Source organism: Mirounga leonina, unplaced genomic scaffold, assembly GCF_011800145.1.
Source record: "Mirounga leonina isolate KUSES-001 unplaced genomic scaffold, KU_Mleo_1.0 Mir_101421, whole genome shotgun sequence".
NCBI lineage: Eukaryota > Metazoa > Chordata > Mammalia > Carnivora > Phocidae > Mirounga > Mirounga leonina.
The window spans coordinates 1-11,110 of record NW_023270123.1 but is presented as its reverse complement, the minus strand read 5'-3'; the positions used below and the strand labels follow the sequence as shown (position 1 = coordinate 11,110).

At 34.7% G+C, this 11,110-nt stretch overlaps 1 long non-coding RNA gene across 2 annotated transcripts; it reads left to right on the top strand.

Annotated features, from left to right (window-relative positions):
* The first annotated feature begins 788 nt into the window (after nucleotides 1-788).
* On the top strand, nucleotides 789-10,370 carry LOC118024543. 2 transcript variants are annotated; one of them, XR_004683151.1, is made up of 4 exons: nucleotides 789-805; nucleotides 907-1,084; nucleotides 6,901-7,104; nucleotides 10,152-10,370. It is a non-coding gene; the product is annotated as an uncharacterized LOC118024543 (long non-coding RNA). The 2 variants fall into 2 exon arrangements; XR_004683135.1 differs by lacking the exon at nucleotides 789-805 and having other exon boundaries at nucleotides 822-1,084.
* Nucleotides 10,371-11,110: the final 740 nt, after the last annotated feature.

Here is an 11,110-nt window from a genome sequence, read left to right as displayed (position 1 = left end):
AATATAAAAACACATCAGCACATTTAGTATTTAGCTGACCTTTGGACTCATGGGTTAGATCTGAGGAAGGTAGAAATCAAAAAAGCTATTTGATCTCCAAAACTTTATCTGTTGATCAGCCCTGAGAAGGACACTGACAGATATCCAGTTTATTGATGGCAGGTGTTAAGTGAGTTGTTTTTCTTCCGTTTGAAGAGGAAATCAGGTTCTATAATTGGTTTCATTCAAACTATTAATTTTTTTATGTGTAATCAGGCAAGTTTAGATCAAATTAGAGAAAGGCATCTTGAGTCAAAGCCAACTTCAAAGTTTATATAGATAAGAAATCCTTATTGTCTTCTTGGACTAAATTATTTTAAAATACAGGCAATCTGGGATCCAGTGTCTATGGCCGGGCTTCAGGAGGCCATTGATGTTCCCAGTAATTTTATGTCAAAGTTGGTATGTGACTTTATTTCTCTAAGGATAATCCATTGGAAACCTGTGGGTTTTTCTCTCTGGTAAGAATTTATGAATATATTTTTTAGAAGATTTATTTATCCATTTTAGAGAGAAAGAGCAGAGGGGAGGGGCAGAAGGAGAGCGAGAAAGAATCCCAAGCAGACTGCGCTGAGCACAGGACCTAATGCGGGGCTTGATTTCATGACTTAGAGACCATGACTGAGCCAAAACCAAAAGCCTGGATGCTCAACCAACTGCGCCACCCAGGCACCCCAAAATTTATGAATATTTTAAGTAGATAATGAAAATTAGTATAGTAGTTTTAAAAAATCTGCCTTATAAATCATACTAACCTAGAATACAGGTAAAATATACAACAATTTCTTTTAACATAATACACTTTTTAATGAGTTGCCCCATTGTCCTTTTCTTAGTACTGTTCTTATTTTCCTTTTTCTTTTGTAGGGCTGAGATGCTTCTAGATCAGTACCGAAAGAAGTCAAAGCTCTTCCGTACTACAGTTGTCCTGGCCCCACTAGGAGATGATTTTCGCTACTGTGAACGCATAGAATGGGATCATCAGTATAAGAATTATCAGCTGCTTTTTGATTATATGAATTCTCATCCTGAGTATAATGTTAAGGTAATTTGAAAATATTTAATTATGATACTGTATTTGAAGTTGAGCCTTCATTATTAAATGAGGCTAAAACACAACAGCCTTAGTTTCTTTGTCCCACATCCCAATATTTCCTAGAATATGTAGTTTGTATGTAAGAGTGTAGTTCTTAAAGAGGAAAATTATCTAGTACTATAGTTGCATTTCTGAAGTTGTCCCTTTCCCCCCATTCCTACAGCATTAAAGAGACTTTACTTTTATGTAGTTGTAAATATGCACCTACTAAGTTGTGATCTTCAGTTTTCAGTGATGTCCTGTTTTTCTACCAGCATCAAAAGTTTGTTTCTCTGACGGCTGCATCCTTGTGATTTTAGTAATGTGACGGGCAATGCAGATGAACTTGTCATGAATTTTGCAAATTAATGTCTTGTGTCCAGAGAATACACTAGCATCTTTCTTAGTTGAGAAGACTTCCAAAATTAATCATTTACCTGTAGTTCTTTCTCTTTTTTTTTTCCCCTTTTGGAAAATTTTGAATGTACCCTAAAGTTTTGAGAACAACTTAAGTACCCTTCCCCTGACCCCTGCCTCCCCATATCCATAGCTCAGCTACCACATTGATCAACTCGAGGTCACTCTCACTTCAGCTGTGCCTCACTGTCCTCTCTCACCCTCTCCCAGGGATTATTTTGGAGGAAATAGTAGTCATGTAGTTTCATCTGTAACCATTTCATTATGTATCTAAATGATAAGGACTCTGTTTAAAAATACAATCATAATGCCACTATTATATCTAAAAAATTAACAATAATTCAATATTATCATATATCCAGATAGATTCAGATTTTCCTGATCACATACAGGCATTTTTTTTAAGCATATGTTTCATGAGTCAGGATTCAAACAAGAGTCCTATATTAGACCCTATATGAGAAAATTACCCAATGTGTTTATTATATTCACATACTAACCTATGAGACAGTAGAATATTTGTGGAAATACTACAGAAAGGAAGAGATGTTACTGTTTAGAAATTAGAAAGCTGATGATAGGTCACATTTTATGTAGGGAGAATTCAAGTTTATTAAGTAAATGTAAATAATATTAAATAGTTAAATAAACTTAAATAAAATGCCAGGTGTATTCAAGATACTTACAACTGAATTTCTACCAAATTATGAACTTTAGGTCTATGTTTAAATCATCTCTATAATCTCCTCAAAGATGAAGCTGATACACAAACATTTACTTAGGGGATGGCATATGCAGATGGGTATTTTATCCCTAAGTACATCTTCCTAGTGAATGGTTTTGAGATCCATAAAAGGATCTACCACTCATTCTAAAGAATTAAAGTACTGATTTTTGTATTTTACCTATTTCCTTCTTTGCCCAGTAGGGCAATTTGTAAAGTCACTTTAAAAAGCATCCAACTCTTGATTTTGGTTCAGGTCATGGTCTCAGGGTCACATACTTAAGATTTCCTTCTTGTATCATTTCAAAAGAAAAAACACTAACCATGATGATAGAAGGGAAAATAAGGTTACTGTTGTAAGATTTGGCAATGATTTGAATGAGCGGGGGGGGGGGCAGGGGGAGGGGAGAGAGAGACTCTCAAGCAGACTCTGTACTGAGTGCGGAGCCCAATGTGAAGCTCATTCTCATGACCCTGAGATCATGACCTGAACCAAAATCAAGAGTTGGATTTCTTAACCAACTGAGCCATCCAGGCGCCCCACAGTATATTCAATTTTAATACTGTATATTATCTTTAATATCCATTTGATAAATACATCACGATTTGTCCATTGTATTATTGATGGACATTTGGGTTGTTTCCAGTTTTTGTGTATTACAAATAAAGCCATTTTGAATATTTTGTGCATGTTTTTATATACATGTATGTGAATTTATGTGGGTATAAAATGGGATAGAAATTTTTGGTCACTGGGTATGCACATGTTCAACTTCAGTAGATATTGCCAAATGGTATCCCAAAATAGATGCACTAGTCGTTGCATTGTATGACAATTTCAGTTGCTGTACTTACTTACTCAGATTTTTTGTTAGGATTTTTTTTTTCATTTTTATTTTTTTATGATCGATATGATGGTTTTATTTTATATTTCCCTGGTAGTTAATGAATTGAACCTCTTTTCATAAGTTTATTGCCATTTAGGTATCCTCTTTTGTGAAGTGACTATTTAAATCTTTTGATGACTTTTCCTTAAATTGGGTTGTCTGTTTATTTTGTACCATTTATAACTCTTTTATATATTTTGGTTTGAGTCTTCCTTCAGATAAAAGTTATGCAAATATTGTCTCCCACTATGTGAGCCTGTTTTTTAATTTCTTTCTTAATGCTGTCTTTTGATAAACAGAAATTCTTTGTTTTAATTAAATCTAATATAACAGTATTTTCCTTTCCATGTCATGTTCTGCTTAAGAAATTTTTGTTTATACCCCATAATTATGAAAATACGCTTCCTATGAAGCTGTCCTCCAGAAGCTTTATTGTTTTACCTTCAATATTTAGGTCTGTAATCTGTTTGGAATTGATTTTTTTGTGAATTGTATGAAGACAGGGATCGAGGTGCATTTTTGCCCATATGGGTATCTACCACCATTTATTGAAAAGACCAGTGTGCCCACTTTACTGCAGCATCATCTTTTTCATTAATTTTGAGTGAAACTATTTGTGTGGCTCTTGTATAGACTCTATTCAATTTTGTCTATTTAGTCTCGGACTGTCTTAATTACTATAGTTTTAGAATGGATCTTAATTTCTGATAGCATAAGTCTTCTAATTTTGTTTTCTTTCTCAAGATTGCATTGGTTTTCTTTATAGTTCTGTATAGGTTTAAGATCAATTTTTAAATTTCTACCAAAAAAAGTTGGAATTTTGATTGGCATTGCATTGAACCTATAGATCAATGTGAGTACCGTTAACTTCTTTACAAATATTAGGCCATCCATGAATGTGGTATATTCCATGTATAAAAATACAGTTGACTTTTGCATTCTAACCTTGTACCCAGTAACCTTCATGCATTTCCTTTCTTTCTGGAATTTTTGTCACTCAAGTGTTGGCTGCTTTGATTGTCCTTAGATACCTTCAAACAAAAGCTTTTTTTCTCTCTGTGGTTTATCTAGTATCTGTTCTCTGTAGGATGTTTGAAGTTATTTTGTCCAAGCCAGAAGCTTCAGTTTATTATTTTCTTTTAATGAAAGGAAAAACCCAAGTAAGCAATTGAATTTAGATGGCTAAAAATTTGACATTGTACCAACCAAGCCAGTCAGTTTCCCATTGGTCATCACTTATTTAACAATTTATGTATTTTTCTCATATGTTGCTCTGATAGAGGAGTTTGATTATGTTTAAGATTAAGGTTATGTTAAAGATATAATTTGTTGCCTTTTGAAGTAAAAAACATCTACTTTTTTTTGGTTATTTGGAATACGTACTTTGAGCTACCAAGAGACTATAGAAAAATTCACTCTTAAATAATTTCTTTTGAAACTACTCTAGGATAGATACAGGATTATATATCAGTCCTTTGAGATTGAATTAAATTTGTGAGAATGCTCACCAGGCTACTTAAATGAACTTTGCCTGGGGCAATTGCCAAGAAGGAAATACTTTCATCTTGGCTAATACCAAAAATTAGTTACAATATTCTAAAAGGGTATACTTTGTTGTGAATATTAACTCTGTAGCATGCCACAGTTCCCTAAAATCTGAAACTGAAGGGAATTTTTGTTATCTCATAGAAATCCCTTTTTATATAGATGAGAAAGTGAGTCAGAAATTTAGATTGTTGAATATTTTTTACTTTTATCAGTATACTTCCCTGAGCTTGTCTGTACTATTGGGCCTGAAGTTAATGCTGTATTTCTTTGCATTTGTGACCCTCATGGTTATACACACACACACTTATATTCTGCTTCTTAGAATGTGTTAAGTGAGTAATAAATAACACTTAATTTTTGAGTACTTACTATTTGCTATTAACGTTTTCTTTTAGAGAGAGAGCATGCACTTTGGGGGTGCGGGGGCGTGGGGATGGGGAAAGGGAGAGAGAGAATCTTAAGCAGGCTCCATGCCCAGCACAGAGCCCAATGTGGGGCTCGATCTTATGACCCCGAGATCATGACCTGAGCTGGAACCAAGAGTCAGGTGCTTAACCAACTGGGCCATCCAGGCACCCCTGCTATTAACTTTTTAAAGTGCTTCACTTTAGTTAACTTATTTAATTCTCTGAACATTTTCTGGTAGGTACTATAATTATCCCCATTAGAGATGAGGAAACTGAGGCACAAATATATTAACTTGCCCAAGATACATTGTATTTGGTGAAGCCAAGATAAGACTAGGTAATATTGTTGAAAATTGCTTTTCTGTGATGTAAACATAAGGATTTAGAAATAATTATCTATTTTGCTGTTATAAAATTTATTGTGTCACAGGTACATGATAACTTCTATTTGTCTTACTAATATCATCATGTTTCCAGCTGAAATTTTGCCTTTGTAATAGAAAAATGATAGCTAAAACTTAGACCATTATTTCCCAGTTGTGTTTCTAAGCATTTTACTTAGATCCCTCTTAGCTGTAACACAGACACAGAGACAATATATAAATATGCTCAAAACCACATTGTTAGGTAAATGGTAGAGATGGAATTCAAACCAATGCTATCTGGATCCAGGTTCTGTGCTGTTCTTAACCACTCTTCTAGAGTGCTACTCACTGTTTTTAACTACTCTTTTTTTTTTTTTCTTAAGATTTTATTTATTTGACAGAGACACAGCTAGAGAGAGAACACAAGAAGGGGGAGTGGGAGAGGGAGAAGCAGGCTTCCTGCAGAGCAGGGAGCCCGATGTGGGGCTTGATCCCAGGACCCTGGGACCATGACCTGAGCCAAAGGCAGATGCTTAATGACTGAGCCACCCAGGCACCCCTGTTTTTAACTGCTCTTAATTATTTTTCTGCCACATTGAATCAAAGTAGCTTTTAGTATCTGTGTGTGTGTGTGTGTGTGTGTATCTGTGTGTGGTAGGAAACAACAAAAATAGCATCTTAATATTCAAAGAAATACATTCCCTGTTAAATTCTCTGTTTATCTCTAAAAACACTGCCTTTTAATATCTGTTTACATGGTGTGGTATAATACTTCTTTTTTCCTTTGATTTATGGAATAGCTTGGGCTCATAAAAATGGATTTATGTTCTGGTAATTTAAATCATTAGTCAAAAGACCTTTTCATTTGAGCAGTCAACCTTGCAGTTCTTGTCACTCTTTGTGTTTTACTTCTATTCAATGTTACCTGCTGGTAGAGAAAGTCCATTTTTTTAATGACCTGCTGTTCTTAAAGTCTCCCTTATGAGAGCTCAAGCAAGGGGGATGGGGAGGCCAGGGGAGTGTATGTGCATATGACATATGAAAATACTTAATGGTTAACCAAACTGTATGTAAATGTTTTATTTTTGCTGCTTCCTCCCATCTTTTATTTATCTCTGAATTATTCTATTCCCTGACCCTTGCACACTTTGAAATTCTGGAGATTGGTAAGGTGTTTTCAGATCCACAGATTTGTATATCTCAGTAGTTCTTCTAACCCCTTAGGGGTGTAAGTTTTATTTTAGTTTAATTTGGGACCTGATGCAAGTGAAAGAGCTACTGTATATTTTTCCCCCTGCTTTTGAGTTTTGTAAAATCTGAGCTAGAATTTCATCTTAACTGGAAAGCGCATCTTAAATATTTACTGTTAACTTTTCCTTTTAGTGCTAGAAGTAATTTTAAGGTAGAGATGAATAAGTGTCACTTGTTTTTTTATTAGATACAGTTTGGGACTTTATCAGAGTATTTTGATGCACTGGATAAAGAAGATGTAACCATTAGAAAGAATAGCCAATCCATGTTCCCTGTTCTAAGTGGAGATTTTTTTCACTTATGCTGACCGAGACGATCATTACTGGAGCGGCTACTTTACATCCAGACCCTTCTACAAACGAATGGATAGGATATTGGAATCCCATCTAAGGTACAAAATTTACGTTTAGAAAGCTACATTAATTATTCACCTTTTTTATGTGATCATAGCACATAGCATAGCATAGAGTTTTGCATAATATACAACATGTATGCAGTATTGGGATGTGTTTAATGTAATTGTGAAATTTTAATGCAATCAGAGCTATGTCTCCAGTGCATAATCAGATTATTATATGGGCTTTTGTTCTGAAAAAAGCAGTTTATCTGATTAGACTTTCTCCTGTATCTTATGTTTTATATGTTTCTAATTAATTACTGGTATTGTTTGCACACCGTGATAATATCCAGTGGCATTGTTATGTGTGTCTGCAGGTCAGTAGCCAGACAGACTAAATTGCTGGAAACAAGCAAGGGTCACAAGGAACAAACAGGGCCTCTCTGTGGCTAAAATGTGGGCCTCAAAGTACACAATCTAAAACTAATGTATTTTATATGTGGGAGAACTTCAGAGGCTCCACCTCAGTTCTTATTTATTGAAACATATTTCTATAGGTGTGATTCTCTGCTTAGAAGAGCAAAACTTGAAAGAGATGAGAACTGATGGCGGCAGACTGATTGGCTGAAAAAGCATAGTGACAGGGAGAAAGCAGAAAAGTCAGGAGAAAACAAAAACGTTCTAACCAGCGTTGTCCAGTAGAACTTTCACTCACTGTCCAACAGAACTTTCTGCAGTGGTAGAAATCTTCTGTTTCTGTTTTCTGCACTGTTTAGTATGGCCACTTGCCACATGTAACTGTTGAGCACTTGAAATGTGACCAGTGTGGCTGAGGAAGTGAACTCTTAATTTCCTTTAATTTGAGTTGATTTAAATGTAAATAAATAATCACACGTGGCTAGTAGCTATCTTTGTGGGTCCTGTTGCTTTTTGGTAAGGATGAACCACCCTGGGGGCTCCTGGGGCTCTCTCTATGTGTGTGTAGCGTGGGAGCTTAATTCATTTTCAGGATGAGTTCACTTTCAGCTTAGTTCAGATCATGAATTCATGATGATTAATTTTCATGATGAATCTCAGTATTAAAAATAAAAAGTCATGTTATATCTACCTTCTTCTCCGTACTGGTAGAAATAGTACATTTTGGAAAGCCCTTTTATAAAGATCATGAATTTCTCCCAGAGTTGTACTTTGGTATAGTAGTGTGTTTTTTTTTTTATTTTTACTGTTTCATGCTGTCAGCATTATTTCAAAAGCCTGACCTTTGCCTTTTTTTTGGGATATTCACAAATGTGCCAGATGGATACATATTCCTGTATTTGTAATAAAATAGTATTTCTATATTAGAGAGATTGATGCATTCTTGCCCAATAGAATATTAATTCTCTATTATGTTACTCTAAACTACCTATGATAAAAACAGAGAAAGTACTAAGTAATGTAGAGATTCTTTTGGACTACTGCACTTTTTTAAAAGTGTCAACTATTTTTTAGTGACAAAGAGTTACAAATATTGATTCAATTTTAATTTATTGAACATATTTAAGGTGAAGTACTTAGTGTGAGTAATAATATATTTTGAAAATTCTGCTTTAAAATAAAATGACAAAAAACCATATAATAATGACAAATTTCAAAATGTAATCAACTTACTTGAAAATAAGTTTATTGTCTGATTATAGATATTTCATCTTGATGCTCATTTGTAAAACATTTGGATAGGATAGAAGAGTATAAAGAAGAAAATATTTTTTAAACCCCCTTTTTACATTTTGGGATATCTATATGTATAGGTACTCTTTGCAAAGCCAGGAATATGTGCTATGGGTATAGATGAACATATATACACAATTTCTTTAATTCAAACTTAGTGTTTCTCCTGCCATGAATTTTAGAAAGATTAGAATTTAAAGGCAGAGATTATTTAGTATCTTCTAATTATTTCAAAATTTAAAACAATTCTTTTTTTTTTTTTGAGTACTTTAAATTTGTCCTTTTCCTTATATTGTGATACATTTTCAAGCTGCCTTGGTTTTCTCTCCATCCTTCTTAATATGTTTGGCATAAAGAACCTTCTTAAACTTTTTACTTCATCAAGCCATCTCTCTTTTTTTTTTAAGATTTTATTTATTTATTTTTAAAGATTTTATTTATTTATTTGACAGAGAGAGACACAGAGAGAGAGGGAACGCAGCAGGGGGAGTGGGAGAGGGAGAAGCAGACTCCCCGCGGAGCAGGGAGCCCCATGTGGGGCTCGATCCCAGGATCCTGGGACCATGACCTCAGCTGAGGGCAGACGCTTAACGACTGAGCCACCCAGGCACCCCAAGCCATATCTCTTTTTTAAAGAACTTTTTCGAAACCTGTCTTGAACCATATCCTCTGATGAAAAAAATAAAGCATGAAAATGATAAGTCCCCATATTCTTGCTCAAAAACTACTCGTAAGCCCAAGTGTTTTTTCTTTAAAATAAACGAGAAGCGACAGCATATGTTTTATCACCTTTCAGTTTATATTGTTACTTTCCCTCTAGTTGTTGAATGTTCTCATTCAGCACAGAGACTAGCTGTTGTCACTGAGCTGTCAGGCCATCGCTTTCTGCCTCTCCTTCACTGTTAGTCTCCCACTCATGTGACCATTTCTGCACCGTCTCTCCTTTAATGTATGTATGTGAGAGTGAATGGCTTTCTGGTGATGAAGTTCCTGGTATGTGTCTGGGCTGATCTTGGAGAGAAGAAAGGGCAGCAACCATTATCCACTTTTTACTGCTCTTTCGAGCTTTTTTTTTTTTTTTTTCCACTATGTTATACATAAGTACACCTATCTCGCTGCCAGTGGGTACTGGCTTCTTTCCAGGACCATCTAGAACAAGCGTCCTTTATATCAATTTAGACATGATGTTCTCTGATGATTGATAATCTAGATATATTAGATGGATACCTAGATGGTTTTATAGGAATGTTTATTATCAATATCTTTTTTATCAATTGTGCTGAAATGTGGATTTTTTAAAAAATGCATTTAAAAATTGTATCAGTACCACATATTTTAAATAGTAAATGTTTGTTTTGAAATAAGAATTAATGACTGTTTTATACAATTAGGGCTGCTGAAATTCTTTACTATTTCGCCCTGAAACAAGCTCAGAAATACAAGATAAGTAAATTTCTTTCATCATCCCATTACATGGCACTGACAGAAGCCAGAAGAAATTTGGGACTGTTTCAACATCATGATGCTATCACAGGAACTGCAAAAGATTGGGTGGTTGTGGATTATGGTACCAGGTAATATAATTATTAAAAAGTGATTATAAAACAATTTTTTTTTTTAATTTTGGGTCACAGGCTTATATCTTTGATGAAATTGTTAATGTACATCAGACCATATCAATAATGACATCCCTTATAAGTATTGCTATAGAAAAACAACATCAATATTCAAAGCATTTTTCAAGAATTGTATTGAGAATGTACTAGCTGTCCTAACTTTTTATTGCAGTGCATTTCTGCAAATGGAGTAGTAAAACATTATTATAAAGCTGATTCTGTTTTCTCCCAAGTATAATGTGGTAATTGGGGTTACCTTGTTGACCAGGGATTTGGTATCAAATAAATCATAGCTATAATCCAAGGAGATAAAGAGCCATACTTGATTGTATAGCAGTTTAATTTCATCCTATTTCATATCCAGTTGTTCTCAGCCTAGAGTTTAGCCAGGAAGTAGAAGAACCTAGAAACTTTGACATATATAGATGATATAAGGAATTGGGATGAGAAGGGTTGGCTTGGGTATTGATATCAAAACCATCTTCAACTCTTAGAAGGTCTGTGAGATGAGTGAGGGAGGGGAAGCTCAGTTATTTTCACATTGCAGGATTGGAAACAGTGAGTACAGGCTTTAGCTCAGAACAGCAGGAGACTTTGTAAATAGTGCTTCCCAATAATCAAAAGGCTTACCTTTTGTGATAGTGAGATTTCCATCATCATGCCCTAGTTTGGGTAACCATTCATTAGGATCATTGTAGAGGAGATTCCTATGTTGGGGAAGGAGTTTTGACTAT